Genomic DNA, 23084 nt, shown 5'->3' with positions numbered 1-23084 from the left:
TTTCCTCAGCACCAACTAGTAAACACCTAGTTTGCGCCTGCGCTGGAAATCCCCGCCCCGGGCAGCTCCGCCTCAGGGATGGGGTGATCAGTGTTGAGCCAATCATGGCTTGTTACGTCCGAGGCGGGGAGAATTCCTATAAAAAGGAGGGGCTGGGACTGCCTGGGGTCTCCGGTTGTGAAGCTTATGCTCTCCCTCTCAAGACGCATAAAGCTTGCTGCAGAAGAACCCTATCGTGTGTGGTGTCCTCATTCGCGGGCGATTCAGAGAACACTCACACATGAAGAAATAATTTTTAATCTTTTCCTAATTTTTTAGGAGGTTTTCTGTACAGATCACTGGTCCCATCTCATACACTTATCATCTAGGTCAGTACTATTTTTAAATTATTTTGTATTCTCGGACATTCAGAAAACCAGATCACAGATCCCAATTCTAGTTCAGAAAAATAGACGTTTGCTAAGACCATATATAACTCCTGGTTATACGTTCTGACACAATATTATATAACTAATTAGAGCACAGGAAATTTAACATTGCAATGGTTTCTCTGTGTAGCCTTGGCAGTCCTAGAACTTGCTCTGCAGTCCAGGCTGGCCTCAAACCCATGGAGATCCACCAAGCCTCTGCCTCCCCAGTGCTGGGAATAAAGGTGTGTACCACCTCCGCAGCTGTGACAGCTGGAGTAGTCTGGAACCATCAGCAGTGCACTTACTAATTACCCCTACAGAATCACAGCACTAAGGATCAGTCAACCACTTCTATCTGACTTTACATCCTGATTCCAAAACTTCAGCTAGGCTACAGGTTGGAAAATCACTTATATGAAAAGATTAAGACCAGACTGTGTCAAGCTTTGGATGTTTTTTTTTCAGATTCTGGAATAGTCTTCCTACCCCCTCTCTGTGTAGTTATATAATGTGAAATACTGGGGATGGGATGCAAGGCTAAACAAAGTCATTTGTGGTTTTATGTATTGAATCCATGTGGCTAAAGCCAATTTTACACAAAAATTTTTTTCAGTCTCTATTTTGTGATTGTGACCAGTCACATGAGGACTTGTATCAAAAGTCTCAACTTCTGGAGCATTTCAGATTTTCAGATTAGGAATAATCAACATGTAATACACACTAGTTGGTTGTTCAAACTAAAACATCTAAGTTTTAATCTCATAAAACTTACTTGATAACTACAAATGTAGAAATGTATATAATATGTCTGAATTAGGCAGAACAACAGAAAAAAGTTACAAGGAGAAAAACATGAAATAAAAATGACAGTGGCATAACAGTTTTGGTTATAGTAATGTTAGGGTCTCATATTTCCTGTATATGGAAAAATATATTGACAATCATGCATTATCCACGCACACAAAGGAGCACAAAAGAACTAGCCTTTCCCATTCTCTCCCAGAACATCACTGTTCACTCTATTCCTATAGAACTAGAGAGGCAAGTCTCATTATTGTGACTGAGAGGGTCTCGGGGCACACAAGTCAGTTTTCTCTATTACCAAAAGTCATTCCATTTATCCCTCCTATTGGTCTTGTGCTTTTTAGAACATTAATATTTAAAAAAGACAACCAAAATGAACCTTGAAGACATCATTGTTAGATCAAGTAAAGTAGTCCCAAATGGACCCGCAGTGTTTGAGAATAGAAACAGAAGACCAGCTTAGTGTAGAGCATAAGGAGCAGTGATGGCCAGAGGAGATGTCCTCTTAAGGATAATGACAATGAAAATGTTCCCAAATGCTCAACTCTAGGAACAAACTAAAGTCCAATGAAACTACATTTAAAGATTTATTTGTATGTGCGTGCCTATGTGAGTTTGACTATCACATGTGTGCAGGTGCTCAGAGGCCAGGAGGAGGCATTTAATGCCCTAGAACTGGCATTGCACATAGCTGTGAGCTGCCTGATGTGGGAGCAGTGTACAACAGTAAAAACTTGTTTTATTTTTATTATCAATTTTATTTTATGTATGAGTGTTTTGCTTGCATGTATGTGTACCACATGTGTGCCCGGTGCCTGCAGAAGTGAGGAGGCATCAGATCCCCTGGAACTGATGTTATAGATGGCTGTGAGTCACTATGTGGGTACTATAAACTGAATCTCAACAAGAGCAACAAGTGCTCTTAATGGGTAGGCCATCTTTCCAGCCGAGAACTGAGACATTAAATAAATTATGAAGATGTAAATTTGTCAATAAAGCTATTTGAAAGAGGGGTGAAGAACACACTTTAAAGCAATATCAGGAATGATACATATAGTGCCTCCAAAAAAGATGGAAAAGTATGAAATGAAGTAGGAATAATTTTTTGCATCCTTTGATAATCACTAGAAGGGAACCTCTGTCCAGGCACATTTCAGCAGCCAGGGAGGCAAGGCTGCTTGTGTAACTGCAAAGGCTCTCTGTTCTGCATTCACTCCTTCCAATGTTCTAGCCCTTGCATAGCAACAATACTTATAGGACAGTACTTTGTTAAAGGAACTAAATCACACTCACAGTAAGTCTGAAGATGTAACTGTGATTACTTCCATCTGAGCTAAGATCACTGTTAATAAGTGAGGCCAGAACTGGCTCAGCTGCCATATGCTATCCTTATACGACTCTTTTCAAAAAATACCAGTGCAAGTTACTGTGCAAAAACAAAACAAAAACAAACAAACAAACAAAACTGTTTGATTTTGAAGAGAGTCATGCAAGCTCCACTCTCCTCACGGCATCACAGGAAGTCGCCCACAGGAAGCATTAGAATGAAGCTCCCGGTTCTAAGTTTTACAGGAACTTTTCAGTCAGATCATATAAAAAATGTCAGGAAGAGAATACTAAAGAGACAACTGCAAATCTAATAAATTTTTATTTGAACTGTAACTTAGTGAATCAGATAAAGGAGTTATCCATTTTTACATTCAGATTAAATGATACTTGGCATATAAAAGATGAAAAATAAGACATGAATAAAGATAGTAAACCCAAGTAAAATGTTAAATGGAATAATGAGAATTCTGGTTTCTTTAAAAACACAGAAATAGGAATGTGCTTTTGTTTTAGTCCCAATTAAAATTTAAAAAGCCATTTATTTATTGTGCGGGGGTGGGGACGGGGCACATGCACATTGGAGTATGTCACGGTCAGAGACAACTTGAAGCTTTTTGGTCTCTGGGTTCTGAGGACTGAATTCCAAGTATGGGGCTTGGTGCCTTCACCTGCTAAGCCATCTCACTGGCCCAACCAACATATTTACTTAAAAAGGTTAAAAAAAAATTTACTCTTGTTTCTCAGGAAATGTATCAGCTTTGTGGACTCCGAAGAGTTTAAGACTGGTAAGTATTGTGGACCCTACTTTATAGACATCCTCACTGCAAAAATAGTAAGACAGTTTTTGGATGGTAGAGATGACACCTTGTGGGATCTGGTTGCATTAAAAGAGAACAAGGACATGAGGCAATGAAGTGGTGACACAATTTCCTAGAAGGCCTCTACAGAAGGGAAGTGTATCTTATCTGCACCCCTGCAATGGTCCCTCTGCTCAGCGCCTAGACACAGTGACTTGCACATAGCGGCTATTCTAAAGCAACTGTTGAACTAAATCACTATGGCTACGATGTAGAATGATGATCACCTGCCATGCCTGGCTCACCTGATTAAACCCATTACAGTGATTTTATTTATGAGCTTAAGAAAGGGGATCGTTTCTGGTTTTGTTTACTGTGCTAGGGATGGAACAGGGCCTCCTCCGTTCTAAACAAGTACTCTACTGCTGACATTCCCCAGCTCTTCTTGTAGACAGTCTTTTGTTTTTTCAATTTCTCCCTCCTTCTTCAGTCTACAACCCTCCCAAGTCCCATGTCCCCTCTTGCTACCTCTCAAACTGATGGCCTCTTTTTCTTTAATTTTAAATACACACACACACCAAAACAACAACAAACTCACAAGTATGACTTAGTGAGTTGCTTGAATGTTTACGATTTCAGGGGCTGACCACTTGGTATTGGTTAACCAATTGGGGTGGGGGGGGCGACTGTCATCCCAGTAACAACCATTCTCCCTCCCTCAGGAGTGATTGGAAACTGGCCCCTTCCACAATAGCATGACCACTGATGTTGTCATTGTTCAGGTCTTGTTTAGGCAGCCATGTTGTTGAGGTCTAGGAGACTCAACTTGCTGCCCCTCTGACCCTCTTCTGAGGTTCCCTGAGTACAGGAATGTTGTTGCAGATTTATCACCTGGGGCTAGGCACGCCACTATCAGTCCTCTGAATTTTGACCAGTTGTGGGTTTCTGTAAAGGTCGTCTTGTACTGGCAACACCACACAGCCTTACTCCTTCTTAAGTAAAGAGAATCCCCACAGCAAAGGTCCTCCTAGCACATTACTGCTAAGGACCTTCTCAAACAATGTGATTAGAGACTGACTGGAGACGGCTACTAAGCTAAGAACCCTAACCTATCTAATGTTCCTCTGAAGTCAAGGCTACTTTCCTGAGAACAAGGAAATTATTCAGGGAATAAATAAAAATAAAAAATGTTAAGTAAGATAAACAGGAGTAGGACAAAATTAGTGAGGCTTTCCTCAGCAGTAAAAGCATTTAGTAAAGGAATATGGAAGTTAAGAACTACCAGGGGAAATAAATGATCAAAGAACTCTTTAGTATAATTTTTTTTCCCCCAGACAGGGTTTCTCTGTGTAGCCCTGGCTGTCCTAGAACTCCAAGATCCGCCTGCCTCTGCCACCATTGCCCAGCTGATAAAGTAAACACTTAAATAAAAATATTAGTCAATGATGAATCTCTGCCTTAAGATTTTTGAAGAGTGCAACCTTCATTTTCTTTAACCTATACATAATTTCATGAAAACGCAGTATTTTAGAGTAACATACATAAAAAGCCCAATAGTTTTTGGAGAGAAAGAATATAAAACATTAAAAATGCAAAGCATATCCTAGAGCTTTTATGTCTATCTTTATGGAAGCCATGTACTTCACAGTTCTGACTACTCAAGTACTTTGTACATAATAAATTTAAACCAAATTAAAATGGGGAAACAAATTATTAACTAGATTATGTTCAAGCGAACAGCCTCCAATAGTCTAAATCTTAAGAGTATTCTAGGATTTGGTTACTCTGTAGTACTTCTGAGAAATCTTAAAACTGAACAAGTGAAGTTCTTTTCAGTTTTATACTTTAAAATAAGAGGGAAGCAGAGCTTTCTGTAGTCCAACTAGCTTTAGATCAAAGGTTTAATTCTCTAAAAATAAAATCTTGCTTAAGAAATAAGTACATCTAGAAAAAGATATACGCAAGTATCTGTTTTTCATATGGTTGAGGAAAGAAATTTAAAACCAATGTCATCTGTGGTATTTATTTATTTATCTTGTATTTTATTCCAGATTTGTTATTTCTTGGGCGCTTAGTAACATTTACAAGACTCATGAAGAATGGGTGGAATGGACAGACATTCAGTGCATCTGAGGAAGCGCTGGGTCAAATCAGCTTCAGCGGTCTGGACTTTTTCATCTTAACCTGGTATGCTTTCCTTCCATTGATTAATTAAAAAGGACTTTCATGTTTCCACCTTTAGCTTGCAGAGATATTAGAGTATGTGTCAATTTTAAAAGAAATAATTCATAGGTTGATATGATACTCAAAAACAAAGGCAGTACCACTCTGACAAAAATTAAATCCTCAATTCAAACAATTCAATTTTCCTTCTGATTAAACTTGTTTTTACCAAAGAATACAACAGTATAAAGTTACAGCAGCAGCCTCTCATATCTTAAGGTCATCCTAAGGAGCCCTTTGATGAGATAAAGTCTTAAGGAATTCTTTCTAACAAATTAAGAAAAGTCATCACTCCGGCCTAGATGAAACGCTTTGTGCTGTGACTAGGACTCTGGAGTAGACAATCCGGATGGCCTCTAGATGTGAGACAACGTTGACCATGATACAGGGAACAGCAAATAACTGCACCGTGGGAAGAAGCAGACAGAGCCCAAATGTGAGTGGGAGTCACAGGGTGACTAGGACCCAGCTCCTGTGGTGAGTTCATAACATAAAACAAGAGGAGGAGGAACTGGCCTCAAAACAGGCAGTGGCAAAATGACATGGGCTTATCTTTAAAGTATCTCATCGAAGAAGGGGAACGAAAAGGCTAAGAGAAACAAACTTGGCAGACAAGCCTTGTAACTCAGTGCTTCTCACCCTTCCTATTGCTCAGACCTTTGAACACAGTTCCTCATGTGTGGTGACCCCAGCCATAAAATTATCTTGCTGCTACCTCATAAGTGTAATTTTGCTACTGTATGAATCGTAAAGTAAAGATCTGTGTTTTACAATGGTTTTAGGCTATGCCTGTGACAGGGTGGTTGCAACACTGCTGTAACTGCTGAATCTGAGGTGGCACTCCAAGACTACTTCTGAGTATGTTTATAGCTCTTCCCAACAAAATCTAAACTGGCTGCAAACAGAAATCAGAGAAGCAACCGTAGTTGAGCTAGGTGTGGTGGCCCAGGTCTACTATCCCAGAACTCAGGAGACAGAGACAGGCACAGCTGAGTTTGAGGCCAGCCTGGTCTATGGAGAGTCCCAGGCCCTATCTCAAAAAACAACAACAAAAGTAGCAGCAGCAGCAACAACAACAAAGCGAAGTTAAGACAGTTAAGTCTATCAAGTAATATTAATCTCAAGCAGAAGAAAAAGGGAACCCAGGGGCAAACCCCACTTTACTGGTTTTTCAGTGTATTAAAGTAGGATAAATTGTTATATGGAAAATATCCATTTCTCCTTGAATAAAACAGCCACACAGCTATAGAACACAAATAGTGTTTTATATTTGAAATACATTTTTACTGAAAATCTGTAACACAGAACAAGGAGTTTCACACACACACACACACACCCCACGGGAGGAGGAGTCTCAAACACAAACATCGTTTACGGATGCGTCACCCACTCCTCAGATCTGCGCTTTCCCGGAATTCTGGAGTTGTAAACGGATGACGGCAGTAAACTGAGCAGAGACCTGAGCCACACAGAGGTCAGAGCTGCATTCAGAAGGGAAGACTGGTTATCCTTTGTCGATATTCCATCACTTCATGTCTTTTCTGAGATAGCATCTTAACCCACAACATTTGCAACATATTCCACACACTGAACTGACTAAGGCTCTGTGGAGCTCACTTTGTAAATTCTCTTCCCAAGACCTTCAAAGTAAAGCAGCAAGAAAAATCAATAGCCTTCCAGAAATATCTTCAAACCACAAAACGCTCTACTTCTAATCAGAACAATGGTTTGTAGTTCTAGGGACTGTTTAGGCAAGTATTCCACACACTTACACCTCCTGCCCTATAGCACTTTTTAAACTCCTTTCCTTTTAAAAGAGCTATTTCCTTCTAAAAATCTATAGGAAAAAATCTACAGGGCTTCAGAGATGGCTCGGTGGTTAAGAGTACTGCCTGCTCTTCTAGAGGACCTGGGCTTGATTTCCAGCACCCACATGGCAGCTCACAACTGTAATTGTTCCAGGGAATATGACAACTTCCGTCTTCTGTGGATACTGGATGCAGGTGGTGCACAGACATGCATCCAGGCAAAAACCACACACACACACACACACACACACACACACACACACACACACACATAAATATAATAATTTTAAGAATCTACAACTAGGCCAGGCATGATGACACACAGCTTTAATCCCAGCACTTGGGAGGCGGAGGCAGGTGGATTTCTGAGTTCGAGGCCAGCCTGGTTTACAGAGTGAGTTCTAGGACAGCCAAGGCTACACAGAAAACCCTGTCTTGAAACAAACAAAACAAAACAAAAAGAATCTACAACTAGGAGTGGTAGCTCATACCCATAACTCTAACAAAAGATATGCCACAAGGCTGAGGCTCGAGCTATAGGGTGAATTTAAGGGAAACATTGACCTTCTTTTTGAAAAATAACACCATACCAAGCATGCACAGTAGTGCACGCCTGTAATCCTAACACTTGGCAGACAGCAGCAGAGAGACTGGTGCATGTTCAAGGCCAGCCTAAAGCTATGTAGCAATACCCTCTCTCAAAAACAGAACAAGGGGCTAAAGAGATGGCTCAGTGGTTTAGAACACATATCCTTGCAGAGAATCCGAGTTGTGTTCACAGCACCCACATGGCAGCAATCTCCAACTCCAGTTTCAGGGGATCCAATGCCTCTTCTGACCTCTGCAGGTTTCTGTATACATGTGCTACACACATAAAATATTTTAAAAATAAAATGTAAAGCCGGGCGTGGTGGCGCACGCCTTTAATCCCAGCACTCGGGAGGCAGAGGCAGGCGGATTTCTGAGTTCGAGGCCAGCCTGGTCTACAAAGTGAGCTCCAGGACAGCCAGGGCTATACAGAGAAACCCTGTCTCGAAAAAACCAAAATAAATAAATAAATAAAAATAAAAATAAAATGTAAATAAAACAAAACAAAAAAACCCTACATGTTCTCCGCAAAGGTTTTATAAAAGCCCGAAGACACATTAGAAATTAACACGCTCTTCCGGGAAGCGACTCTAACTATGAACAAAGTCACCCATGCAGTACTCAGGACCTTGCTCGAACTGCCCGGACTTGAACCTTACTCTCCTCTATTTCTCTGAATACTATACTGCAGTCAGATGCATCAGTTGTGGTCCCCTAAAGACACCTCCCTAGCCTTGTTTGTATTAAAACACCTGTCCATCTTTAATGCTCTGTCTTGAACGTCTCTCCTGCATGAGATCTGCCTGATTCCCCAATCATTCCTATGAAGTTCAGTCTCCTGTCCCTCTAGATCTACTTTCCCCACCTTGTGTTGTTCTGCTGCGTACTGGTCTGAGTGACACAGCACTGAAACTAAAGGAAGTTGTTATTTTCTCATGGGAAGAATGGTTAAATGGTGGCAAAACAACAACAAACAACAAAAAAACAACCAAACAAACAAAAAAACCAACCTGTCCTAGAAATCGAAATGTGACCTTAAAACAAAGGGTCTTTGCAGATGTAATTAAGGATTTGAAGCTGGCTGTGGTAGCTTAATCCCAGGCTGGGAAGGAGAAGCAGGAAACTCAGTGTGCCTGGACTACATACCATTTCCAGGCCAGCTCGGGCTACACAGTAATTCTGTCTCAAAGAGAGTTAAAGACTTAGAGAGCAAATCTGTAGATTGTGTAGATTATAGATGTATTTACAAGTGGTTTTTTTGAGAAAATTCCAAAAAACCTAGGGAAGATTTTTCCTGTAGTCACCGGGGAGCTCTGCAGCCTGACTGTCACCCTGCTTTCCACCTTCTGGACTTCACACTGTGAGGAGTAAACTTCCATTGCCCTAAGCATCATGGTGACTCCAGGGAACACCACCATCCTCTCTGTCCCATTCCAGCAGTGATGGTTTTTATTCCTGTAGTCCTGTAGCTGTTGCAGTGGCTTTTCAGCTGGCCTTTGAAAAGGTCTCCAACCTCCTCCCGTCCTCAGCACTCACTCCTCTCCTGGGAGCTGGCAGCAGTGACAGGAGCCAGCTATGGAGATGCCTGTGCCCTGCCTGACTGCTCAACCTCAAGAAGTTGCTTTTTTGATCTTTAATTCTGTCATCCACAGACAATGATTTCAGCACAGCTGTAGGGAGGAAGTAAGTGGTCTATACTACCACAGACATACCAGGTTTTCAGTGCAGCCTAATGCAGGTAAAAGACTGTAGGTGGTCTACATAAAGTCATCTGGAGCTATTGATACTACTTTGTGATTTAAAGAAGGAAAAAAAAAAAACTTAAAAATTTCCTTCTGGACCAGATTTGTGGACCTTTCTTCCCAGCACTTGGGAAGCACTGAGTTCAAGGTCAGCCTAGTCTACATCTACAAAGAAAGTTCTAGGACATCCAGGGCTGCATAGTGAGTCCCTACATAAATAAATAGATAAATGAATGAATGAATGAATGAACGAATGAATGTTTATAGCTTGTTCTAGGAACTTTAATTATAGCCATTGTACATGATTCAGTTCAGGTTGTAGATGCTAGACCCTATTTTAAGTTTAAAACACAAGTATACTTTCATATGCTCATATTTCAGAGAGAATAAAAAGAAAGGTAGGTTAGTTCATAGTGAGTTTTGGTTTGTTTAGATGAACTTAACAGGTACTACAAAACCATTCAATCTCTAAATGGGTGGGGGGGGAACCCAACACACTGACTATTGTGAGAAATAGGTTTATTTTTCTGTCAAAAGGAGTTTCCTCACCAACATTCCATAAACCTCCACATGATAAAACTTGTTTTAGGCAGTGTCTGCCACCACACCCCACACCCTTGAAATCCCAGACCTTGATGGCTTGAAGTGTCTACCCCTTCTTCCTTCCATCATTTACTTTGCACCAAATGCTTTTAAAACTCGCCAACCGTCAGAGAATGTGACATCTGAATGAGGCTATTCCTATTGAGACTGCAAAGGGCAGCCACCATCTGATGGGCGTGTGCTCAGCCTGGAAGTACCACTTGCACGTCTTTGCCCTCAATTAGACTACTATAGTAAATTGGCTAATGGAGATGAAGAAATGCCTGGTGCAAGTACTGGACAACATTAGTAAATAAAATGAGGCAAACTTTAAGATGACATAGTTAGCCCTCTATTTAAGCCAATGATTTATAATAATGTAAAACTAATCCAAATGATGCAAATTTTAGAAGTTAAAGATGGAAATAACAAGCAAACTTCATTTTAAGAGATGTTAATAACTGAAAACAGGTAAATTAGAGGAAGTTCCGAAGTAAAAGCATTCACTTTTATTGGCTAGCGAGTCTTCTATCCTTAGCATTAAATTCATAAAAATGCAGATTGCACTGAGCTTTCCCCCAAGCAATTCATTACACAGGGTTCACTTCCAGTACCCAGTGGCTTCTCTTCCTTGACACTGCAGGCCTGCGTCACTCCCTGAAGTAGATACCACAGAGGGAGGCCTGGCACAAGCAACTAACTCTGGCATGACTATCCTTAGGGTGGATGGAAAACCCAGGCTGGCTTTCCAAGAGTGGCCAACCCAAAATAAGGCCACTGGCCAGATATTCATGGTCCAGCTGGCACGGAACAAAGTGTCTAGTTCTTACCTCCAGAGCAGAGAAGGTTTATCCAGCTGGCTCTCGAAGGACCACACTAGCTGGAGTGCTCACAATGCCTTTTCAACCATCTGGCATTCTTTTAAAACCCACAATTTACACGGCACTACATTCTGAGGTCTGAGACGCTCAGAGTATAAGAGTTCCCATTATGTGTCTAGATAAGAAAGAAGTAGAGTAACTACCCAAATTAACTCAAGAAACCATTTCTAAAACGAAAAAATGTTCTTGCTTAAAAAGGCCCATGGTTGTTAAGTAAACTTCCAAGGTAAAAAATTAAGACAAACAATCAGAAAAACTAAAAAACAAACAAAATAACTTAACACATAGAAACAGATTCTTTAAGCCTCGTAAGACCTAGTCCTTTCTAGGGGGACATTTATTTACAGCTGTCCATATCTTTCGTGTGGCTTCTCAAAGTATGCTGAACTGCTACACCTATCATTCTGCCTGGCTTGCTAGCAAGTAAAGAGAAGATCTTACAGCTACTTGGGGAAAAAAGGAAGCTATTAGCTGTGTATGATGGCATTTATCTATAATTCTAGCACTTTGGAAGTAGAGAACTGAGAATCTGGAGTTTGAGGTCATCTTTCCAAGTTCAATGCTTGCCAGGGTTACATTAAATACTGTCTCAAATAGCAGGCAGGCAAGCAGGCAGGCAGGCAGGCAGGCAGGCAGAAAGGAAGGAAGGAAGGAAGGAAGGAAGGAAGGAAGGAAGGAAGGAAGGAAGGAAGGAGCAAATCCACTGAGCATCTGAAAGCTTCAGCACGTGATTACAATCTTTCCACACAGGTGTAGGAGGATATTTCGAGCTGGAGGCCAGCCTCATTGACCCAGAGAGACCAAGCCAGCCAGGGCTACACAACAGGGAAACTGTTTCCAAAAGGAACACGAAAGTAATAAATAACAATGGAGTACCATGAAGAGGAATCTTGGGGCAAGTCAGATAAGCATTACCTGGCTCCACAACAAACTCTATTGTGTAAGATTTGTTTTTATGGGCATTGGTGGTTTTCCTGCAAGTGTGTCTGTGAGGTGCCGGATCTCCTGGAACTGAGTAGCTCACCCCAGCACTCAAAATTAAACTAGTTTAGCAAATGATCAAAATGATTTATCAATTGGCCAAACTGCTATGAAGTGCTATAAGCTGCTGGTTTGTCACCTGTAGATCATTTTATTATTAACCTATCACACGATGCAATCCAGGGAACAGACAAGAAACTGGAGGATTGCTGGGAAAACCAGAGAAAGGAAAAAAAAAATAGGTCCTATTTATGGCCAATATATCTTAGAAGGATGTAAGTATTTTAAGCAAAACTATTAAAGAGATGGTTCAGACAGGAAAGGCTGCCTCCAAGCCTGAGGACCTAAGTTCAACCCCTTGGGTCCACATGATAATAGAGAATAGATTTCTGTTGACCTCCAAACATGCCCCATGGCATAGGTATACCACTCACACAAAAATAGATGTAATTTTTAAGTATTAAAATATTATGTTGGGGCTGGAGAGAGATGGCTCAGCGGTTAAGTGCACCAACTGCTCTTCCAGAGGTCCTGAGTTCAAATCCCAGCAACCACATGATAGCTCACAACCATCAGTAATGAGATATGATGCCCTCTTCTAGAATGTCTGAAGACAGCAACAGTGTACTTAGATATAATAATAAATAAATCTTTGGGGAAAAAAAAAAACATTTTAAAAAACCTACTTACTAGCATTTAAAAGATAATATGTTAAAATGAAGTATAAATTGAAGAAAGGTATAACAATTTTTCATTGAGTTCACTTCCTTTTCAAGTACCAGAACGAGTATTTTTCATTATGCCATTTGGCCCACAGGACAAATGAAGGGAGTATGTGTGTACTATACCTTTCACCATACAAATGAAGAAACTTCCCATCCTGGGAGTGACAGAACACACTGGTCATCCTGGCACTTAGGGGAGGAGGCAGGGGGACTTCACATTTGAAGTTACATAGTGAGACCCCCTCATCTCAAAAAACTAAACGAAAACGCTGACATGTCACATGTGAAAAAGTAAAGAGAGAGAATTCAGTTCTAACCAGTCTGATGCCAGAATCCAGGTTCAAGAATGCTAGTATTAGCCGGGCGTGGTGGCGCACGCCTTTAATCCCAGCACTCGGGAGGCAGAGGCAGGCGGATTTCTGAGTTCGAGGCCAGCCTGGTCTACAAAGTGAGTTCCAGGACAGCCAGGGCTACACAGAGAAACCCTGTCTCGAAAAACCAAAAAAAAAAAAAAAAAAAAAAAAAAAAAGAATGCTAGTATTAACATATGAGAAATGCAATGTATTGTAAGGTAAAATATTAATATAATTATCGTAACATTTTAACTTCTTTTTAAAAAATGAGATAGATTTTCTATATGTAGCCCTGGCTGTCCTAGAACTCACTCTGTAGACCAGGCTGGCCTTGAACTCAGAAATCCGCCTGCCTCTGACTCCCAAGAGCTGGGATTAAAGGCATGTGCCACTACTGCCTGGCTTTTTGTTGTTGTTGTTGTTGGTTTTGTGTTTATTTTTGTTTTTTAATAATAAGACAGGGTTTCTCTATGAAACAGTCCTGGCTGTTCTGGAACTCGCTCTGTATTCCAGGCTGAGTTCTGGGTTTAAAGGCATGTACTCTCATATCAGGCTTAACTTTTTAACTCTTAAGTGTAGAAAAAAAAAAGAATAAAACAAAAGTGAAATAATTTTCTTATTAGAAAAAATAAAAGGCAAGAGCTACCTGGCTAAGCTAAAAACGTTGGCTGTGCCCTCTGCTCATATTTCCTGTAGGCTCTTGAATTTCAGAGCAGATAAGGTTCTTGTCCTTGGCATCATTCTATCGGGGCTAGAGTCAACAACAGCAGTGCGGGATGGCAGGTACTACTTGAGACAGGCGGAAAGTGCATGCTTTTCACTTGAGACTCTCAGGGACACAGGAAGGACTGATGGCAGGCAGACAAAGTTCATTAAGTTTGGCATTTTGTATGTAAAGATGAAAGGGGGAGCATGCCTGTGTAATGGCAAGGAGAAGCCTGGGTAATACTAGTGATTCAGGAGAGAGGGCACACTCAGGAACTGTGAGTGGTGAAGGACTCAAGGCAGAGAGAAGGAGGGGCGTGCTCTGTGATGTGAGGAAGGCACAAGCAGGAGACCTAAGGACAGGCCTCTAGAGCTGCTGAGAGGAAGCGAAGGGGCTCTGTCTGAGATCTTCTAACTGTGAGGGGTGTGTGTGTGTTGAGATTTAAAACTTAAAATTCTGCGGGTGGTGGTGGTGGCACATGCCTTCAGTACCAGCACTCGAGAGACAGAGGCTAGCCTGCTCTACAGAGCTACTTCCAAGACAGTCAAAGCTACACTGAGATGTCCTGTCAAAAAACAAGAACAAACAAAAGAAAATTCAAGTTCAGTCAGTTGTAGTGGCACACAACTTTAATCCCAGAACTCAGGAGGCAGTGGCAGGTGGACCTCTAAGTTGGAGGCCAGCCTGGTCTAAGTTCCAGGAGCTAAGGCTAGATAGAGAATCCCTGTAACAGAAAAAAAAAAAAAAATAATTTATTCTACATTGTGAAACCCAAATCTATCAAATTATAAAAGTTATCCTTTACTAATTTAATGTCTTAAAAAAAAAAAAAAAAACTTAAGTCATCCAAGGCAGGGCCATTTTTCCATTTGCATCCCCCTTCACCTGAGAAATGTTTTATGCGACCTCAAGAGTATAGACATAAAACTGGTTTAAAATCAAATCAAACATTTACTGATAATAAATTTAGAAGAATTTTATTTTAAAACAACTCTGGCCTGGCAGTGGTGGTACACGCCTTTAGTCCCAGCACTTGGGAGGCAGAGACAGGCAGATTTCTGAGTTCAAGGCCAGCCTGGTCTACAGAGGGAGTTCCAGGACTGCCAGGGCTACACAGAGAAACCCTGTCTCAAAAAAACCAAAACCCAAAAACCAACAAAACAAACAAACAAAAAACAACTCTGGTGTGCATGATTTCTACCACTAATTAAAGACCAAGGGAAATTTGCATATTGACATGGCTCTGCTTTGACTCTGCATAGAGCATCATCATTTTCAGGTGACTGATCTTCGGACTTCATGGTATCAGTGCTGGCATGCTGCTTTATACAGTACAAAACGGGAGGTGTTGAGAATCTAGGATGGTTCACGTTGACTTTCAACTTAATGGGGCGTAGTAGAGTCATCATGCAAACACACTTGCTGGATGTGTCGATCAAGGTGCTCCCTGCCCATAAAGGTTGGCCTGAAGAGGACTGGGCTGAAAAATAGCCCAGCAGTTAAAAAAGCACTGGGATCAATTCCCAGCACCCACATGGCAGCTCACAACTGTCGGCTACACCAGTTCCAGAAGATCTGAGGCTCAGGCAAGCACTGTGACACACAAACTTGCAAGGAAAACAACCAAAACACATACGACAGGAAAACATTAATTTTGAAAAATAATTTAATGCCTGAATGAATGGCAGTATCCCACAAGCCGGAAGTAAACCGAGCATCAGCACAGGTCCCTCTTTGTTTCTCAGCTAGACACACTGCAGCCAGCAGCCTCACATACTGCCTTGGACTTCCCTACCATGATACCCTCAAGTGGTCAGCCAAACAGACCTTTCGCTGAAGCCATTTTTGTCAGGTATTCTGTCAGAGCAATGAGAAGAATAACTAACAATCTGAAGTTGTTGGAAGCCCACTCCCAAGCCAAAATTCAAATAATATATTTCTTTTTTTGTTGTTGTTTTTTAAAAGATTTATTTATTTATGTATGAGTACACAGTCACTCTCTTCAGACACACCAGAAGAGGGCATCTGATCCTATTACAGGTGGTTGTGAGCCGTCGTGTGATTGCTGGGAATTGAACTTAGGACCTCTGGAAGAGCAGTCAGTGCTCTTAACCACTGAGCCATCTCTCCAGGCCCAATATATTTCTTTTTGGATGAAATTCAAGTTAGCAACTCAAACAGCTTTTTGTTTGAGTTGTATTTAACCCTGGCTGGCCTTGAACTCACAGAAATCTATCTGCCTGCCGCTGCTTCCTGAATATTTGATTTTTTTTTTTTTCAAATTACCACTTCAAGCCAGGTATGGCTGTGGATGCCTTTAATCCCACCACTTGATTAGTAGAGGCAAGCAGACAGATCTCTGTGAGGTGTATGCAGTGAGATGGGTCTCAAAAAAACAAAACCAAAACCAAAAGATAAATATTTAAACACAATACATTCCGTATTTTACTCTTTCTTTAAAGTTTTGTTCTTGTTTTGGTTTCGATTAGTTTTTGAAGACAAGGTTTCTCTGTGTAGCCTTGACTGTCCTGGAGCTCACTCTGTAGACCAGGCTGGTCTTTGCTGGGATTAAAGGGGTGAGCCAGCAGCCTGTGTGGGTATGTAAACTTACTTGCCAGAGCAGATGTACTCATCACTGAGCAACCTCTTCAGCCCCAGGTACAGTAATGTTATACTTACATGCTGAGAGGAATGACAGTGGGAAAATAGTAAGCCTGTTTTTCTTTTATTAAACCATTATGGCTTTTGTTTGCTTGAGACTGATCTGTATTATGTAGTTCTAGCTGCCCTGGAATTCAAAGAGGTACACCTTGCTTCTTCCTCCTGAGTGCTGAGGTTAAAGGGATCACCATACACCCAGCTTTTAATGTTTCTGTAGGTTCATAAAACTTTCTATGTTCAGAAAAAAAAAAAAAAAACAAACAGAAACAAACAAACAAAAAAACCCAAACAAAACCAAGGTGATGTAATGGACAATAGCCTAGAGTCTGACCTGAGGCTATTCAGGCCGCATTCCCTGGCAGAGTGTATGTAGCACAGCAGCCTGTGAGGTACCAGGCCTACCAAAGCAAGGCTGCAGGGAAGTCCTGTGTGATGCCAGCACATGGAAGATCTATTATGTGTTTGATTGTGAATTTATTATTATTTTAGCAGGGTCTCTTGTATCCCAAACTGACCTCAAATTCACTATATAGCAAATCTCCCAAAGGGAGATGGATTACAGGTATGGGCCAGCAAAACTAGTTAATTCTGTCCAAGGGATCAAACTCAGGGTGTTGTGCATGCTAAGCAAGTATTTCGCGTTTGGTCCCTTGAATTAATTTCTGATCACTCAACATTCAGAAACTTTTTTTTTTTTTTTTTTTTTTTTTTTGGTTTTTCGAGACAGGGTTTCTCTGTGTAGCCCTGGCTGTCCTGGAACTCACTTTGTAGACCAGGCTGGCCTCGAACTCAGAAATCCGCCTGCCTCTGCCTCCCAAGTGCTGGGACTAAAGGCGTGCGCCACCACGCCTGGCTTTCAGAAACTTTTGATTGCTAATGTTTGTGACTCCCACAGTTATGCAATCCCATATTGGATTGTGACCCACAGTTCAAGAAAGAAAGATGCATAAAGCAAGAATTTCATTAAGAATAATGGATTGTCATCCAACCAGTGGAAACTTTCCTTCAAATTAAAAGCAAATGTTTCAGGCAGAGAGTCTATACATAAACAGATGTTGTGGAGGTTTACATGTCATTCTGTACTGAAATTTTACTAGGAATGGAAATATATGTGACTCAAAAATAAGTAATCTTGAAGAGAATCTTAAAGAAAACTGAACCCACTCAATTATTCATATATAAACTCCATTTTTTTTACCACCACTATTTTGAATCAAAAGATCATAACAAAAATATTTCAAAAATGTGCTTTTTCACTCTACAAAATTAGAAGGGTAAAAAAAGAAACAAAAATATCATTATCCAACTAGAGTAATAACTATCTTCTAAAATTAAAATAATCTTGCTTAAAACAAGATATCAAGGAAAAGTTTGTTTGTTGTTTATTGAGACAAGGTCTCATTCCCTGTTATGGCCTGGAAATTCCTATGTAAATCAGACTGGCCTTGAAACCACAGAGATCCTACTGCCTCTTCCTCCCAAGTCCTAGGAAGGCATTTGCGGCCACACCTGCCTATCTTAATTACCTCTTTTTAACTGTCTAAGTGAACACACCCTATCAAGTTAAAGCCTATGGAACCCAGCAGCGCTTCCTAGCCTCTTTGGGGGATGGAGAAGGGGGGAACCAGGAGCAGGGGCGAGGGGGAATGAAGACAAACAATGGAGGAGAAAAGGGGTGTTTTCTGATAAGTCATGTAAGATGATCTGTTCAGCTAGGCTGCACAACCCAAACACACAAAAATTCAGATCAAAGCTAGGGTGCATACCAGGGTAATATTTAGGTAATATCCTTTGCCAAAGCATTAAGGGGTGCGGGGCGGAGGCGGGGAGGGCGACGACCGGACTGACAAGAAGGTGGGAAAGAACCTGCTAGACCACCTCTTATAAGAGCAGAAAGGCAAGAAACATAATCTGTATGGAAGAGTGGGGAAAGCAGTGCCCTAGATATATTGGGAGTATTCCTATAGATAGGTACACAAGCACAAAGACCTATTATCATGAACTAAGCCCAGAAAACAATGTTCAGGATGCCGGTGTACCCCCGCTACGTAAATAGATCACCATTAATCGTAAAAGAAAGTGTTCTAAATATACAGAAACATAAGAATGCAGACTCACACTTTCAATGAACAGACCCACTGGTTTTACAACGAGAAACAACGAAACACCAAAAGACCTGTTATCTGAAATAATACCAGAGACGTAGGGGTAAAGATGAAGTTATCTTTACACCTCTTTCCCTTCTGCCCTTTAAGACGATCTCAGACGGTCTCATTCTACAGGACACACACCCCTAGGGTCTCCGGAAACAAAGCAGGGTCATTCTCTGGCCTGTGGGTGCATGCACGCCCCCCACCCACAAATGATGAGGCCGCCATAAGACTTTCATTAATAAATAAGCCAACCAGAGAGGTCTCAGTGTGCCTTGCACAGTGTGACAACCAGGCATGAGACAAGCACCACAAAAGAAGGAGTGGCTCGGGACCAGAAAACCACTGCCACACCGCACCCCCGAGACCAGCGTCGGTCCCCACCACCGACGCAGAGGCAGCGGCTCCTCCATCCTCCGCCCATCCCGCCTCCCCCGCCCGGGCCCAGCCCGAGGTGACCTCCGGGTGACAGCACGCGCCGCCCTTTGTGCCTGTGTTGGGGGGACTAACCCACGGTCCCCCGGTCTCGGAGGGGGTGCGAGGCCGGCGCGCTGCCCTCAGCATCCCAGAGCCGGACCTGCGGAGCCTGCGCTTCAGCCTCAGCCTCAGCCGCGCGGCGCTCAGGCCCAGCCCTCCCCTCACTCACCCGGGCGACGGGCAGCGGGCGTGCGGGCGGCGGCGCCCGGAGTCAGGTTCTTGCGGTGAACTGTTAGAGCCGCGTCCGTGAGTCCGAGCCGCTGAGCTGGCGGTAGCGACTGCCTAGCTGCGGCCCCGGCGAGGGGCGGGCCCGGCGGGGGAGGGGCGGCGCCGCGCCTCTCATTCATGCCGCGGGGGCGGGGTGTGGGACCCGGATGCCCGGGCAAGTCCCGCCTCCTCACTGAGGGCGCGCGGCTTCATTGTCGGCAGTGCGCAGGCGCGGCGTCCCTCCGGCTGGGCTACTGGCTGCTCTAGAGGATTGATTCGTGATGCTGAGCTATAAGGTTCATTTCTTCTCCGCGGTGTAGTGTTTTCCGTATATGTGGACGTTCGTAAGAGTTAAAAAAGTAAAGCTTCGCTTCTCGTAGCATCCGGCCCAAGAGTCCTCAAAGGTGAGGTACCCCTAGTTAGATCTTCCACCTGCTGCAGACCCACTGCCTGTACAGGCAGTGGAAGGAAATATATTTAAGAAACAGTGTGTCCTTTATTTAATTACATCTACTCATTACTCTCGACCCCCAGCTCCTATTCTGCACTACAGACAAAATGACTCAGGATTTGGGAGCACTGAGCCCTTGCTTAAATTCTAGCAGGTCAGCGAAAGCATGCAGGAGTTCTCATAGCTACCACTGCTAAAACGGATTAGCAGAGGGTGTGGGTACCGCACCTCAAGGCCTCCCTTAACTTCCCATTTCCCTGGGAGGTATCCCCTCCTCCTCCCCCACCCCCCTGCCCCAGATCCTTCTCATAAACCATAACTAGTTTGTAACTTTAAATTCATCGTGGAAAATGCCCACCAGCCCATTCCTCTAGCTTTAGTAAACCATACATTTCCTAGGAAAGGGGAAGTAAGAAGGACTCAGAGAATGTTTAATCGCAGACCCTCCACCCAACTTCCTCTCTCTCCAAATCAAGCCACACCTGTGAGCTATTTCCCTTCTCTCCTCCCCACCTCTCCCCCTCCTTCCCTTCCAATCCCTCCCCCCCTTTCTACCTCTGCTCTCAGGATCCCTGCTGTGTTGTTGCCAGCTTAAAGTCCTACCTAATTCTGTCACCTTGGCACATAGGCTAAGGCAGATCAGTACCCAACATTAGGGTACAAAGCTTTCATATTCTTGGTTTCTTGTTCAAGGAATTGAAATAAAAGCCCTCACCGATGTGTAAAAGTAGCAAGAAAATTTAGTTGAAGCAAAACGGGGGGGGGGGGGGGGCGGTGAAGCAGCAAAGCAAAAAAAAAAAAAAAAAAAAAAAAGAAGAAATATTCAGGACACACTACAACAGAGCTGCAGGCCGCATGAGTGAAGATACTCAAGGGCTTGGGTTACTGTCTCAGGCTTTATTTTACTGCATTCAAGAGAAGTGTCGCACAAACTAGAGTTGTCCGGGGAGAGGGTACCCCAGTTGAAGAATTACCTCCTTCAGGCTGGACTGAGGGCACATCTGTGGGGCATATGCTTGATTAATGATTGATGTGGGAGGACCCACCCCTTGTAAGCATATCACCTGCCACACCGACTGTAAACCTATACACACCAGGGATCTCCTTTGGAAAACATGTCAGTGGTTTACTGGCTAGAGTTTTATGTCATATCCACACAGCTAGTGCTATCTGAGAAGAGAAGCCTCAATCGAGAAGATGCTTCCATTAGATTGCTTGTAGGTGAGTCTGCAGAACATTGTCTAGATTACTGGTTGACACAAGAGGGTATGAACCACTGTGGGTGATATCACACCTGGCCAGGTGGTCCTGGTTGCTCTGAGCACAACGTAGGGCGCAAGCCAGTAAGCAGCACCCTTCCATGGCCTTTGCACCAACTCTTTCTTTCTAATCCCTCCTTTGAGTTCTTTTCTGACTCCCCTCAATGATGGACTATTTATTACCTGTAAATGTAAGCCAAATAAACCCTTCCCTGCCCAAGTTGTTCTGATCATGGTGTTTTATCACAGCACTAGGGAGCAAACTGAAACAATGGTCTTGCTGGGAACAGGATTAGAGCTACTACACTGCTCTGTCAATCGAGACCTGCCCACTGGTGCGATAGCAATGACCGGTGTGGTTTAGCTGAATACTTTCTGATTGGACTTGAGGCCTGCCTCACAGGGAGGAATTCATACTTGATACTGTAAACTTGGTCAAAAGCAAGTGGCTGGGGAGGTCACAGACCCTAGGGGCATCTAAGTACTGTTGTTCTGCTAAATGTTCATATTGTTAAGCTGCATCCTAAATATTTATATGTGTAACCATAGATTAGGGCTGATCCCAAGATTGGACAGAGAACCTTCTGTTTGCAGTGGCAGCAGTTAGTGCAGGGATCCGTAAGTGGTCAGAGAACTAAGAATAAGTGACTATTGGATGCTTAGTCCTAAACAGGACATCTCTTATTGCCCCAAAGCTCAGGGAATATCATGTAAGAGGGGCCAGAAGAATGCAGAGGCCAGTGGTGGGAAGGGATGCCGTGAAATGCTTTCTTCGGAGTGTGACACAGTCATGGCATTTGTGGCCCTGTGTTTACCTGCATGAGATTTAGCCAGTGAGCATTCTGGCATGGGTGAAGGGGGATTCACATCCCACCCCTCCGCAACTGAGAAACTCTTGGTAGTTGATGGCTGCTGGGAAATCAATTTTCTTTAGAAATATGTCTGCTAGTATGTTGCCTATGATCCAGTGAATGATACCATACCTACACCGTTGTGGGGAGTACTTAATTAGGCTCAGTGAGGGGAGAGAGAAGAAGGAGAAGGGGAGGGAGGGGGAAAGGGAGAGAGCATGCATGTAGGTGGGAAGGAGATGGATTGGGGAGTTTAAGGGATGGGAGAAATTGACGGGTGGATATGATCTATATACATGTATGAAACCACCAAAGAATAAGTAAAATATACTGTAAAGAAAATCTCCCTTGTTTGGGGTCGTCTGAAGACTCTTTCCTGGACGTCTGTCTTGTTGGATGTGGCAGCCCTGTGTTCTGTGTTTCCCAGTTGAGCTGTCTCTACTCATGAGGCTCCTCTCCAAGCATTAGAAGGGCATATTCTCCCCCTCTCTCTGAGGTCTGGTCATGTTGTCTCTGAAATAATAACCTGTCCCTGCTGATGCTCTCTTGCCTTAAGCCTGAGAATGACCCTCCATGGTCTTGAGGCCCTCTCTCCTAATAAAGCTTATTCTGAATCAATCTGCAAAGAACACTTACTCCCTTGCCCCTTAAACAAGAATGCTGGGGGTGATCCCCTCCCTTCCTGCCTTTTGGACCCAGGCTTGCTGATGGCACCTTTCACTTTGGCATAAAGCAGACCTCCTCACTTTTCCCCTGGGCTGCTGCGGACTCTGCAGCCCATTCTCATGCAAACCTAGCGTCTCTCTCTCAAGCTCTCTCTTTAAAACTGATGTGCCTGTCTGTGCCGCTCGCTCGCTCTGCTGTCTGGCTTTCTCATTTGCTCTTCCCAGTCTGGCACTTGAGCCTCATTTTGCAGCTGTTTCTAGAGCAGCACAGCACCTTTTCACTCCGCAACTACAGTTGCCGCTGGTCTCTCTCCTAGAAAAGCAACACTTACCTAGCAACACAGGAAGAAAAAAACAAAACAAAACAAAAAAAAAAACCCTGTTTCCTTTTTAAAATGCACAGAGAATTTTTAGAGCACCAGAAATGCCCTGAA

At 42.9% G+C, this 23084-nt stretch overlaps 1 protein-coding gene across 1 annotated transcript in view; it reads right to left on the bottom strand.

Moving 5' to 3' along the window:
* The window catches only part of Rnf24 (ring finger protein 24), a 62994-nt gene extending 43483 nt beyond the window's left edge, over positions 1 to 19511 (bottom strand). Inside the window, exon 1 of the mRNA XM_021157023.2 lies at positions 19387 to 19511. The gene's annotated coding sequence lies outside the window, so the exon portion shown is untranslated. The remainder of the gene's footprint in view (positions 1 to 19386) is intronic.
* Between the last annotated feature and the right edge of the window lie 3573 nt (positions 19512 to 23084).

Source organism: Mus caroli, unplaced genomic scaffold, assembly GCF_978045245.1.
Source record: "Mus caroli unplaced genomic scaffold, Mus_caroli_1 scaffold_2, whole genome shotgun sequence".
Classification (NCBI taxonomy): Eukaryota; Metazoa; Chordata; class Mammalia; order Rodentia; family Muridae; genus Mus; species Mus caroli.
Note: the sequence above shows the minus strand (reverse complement) of the source record. Positions and strands in the feature narration are given on the sequence as shown.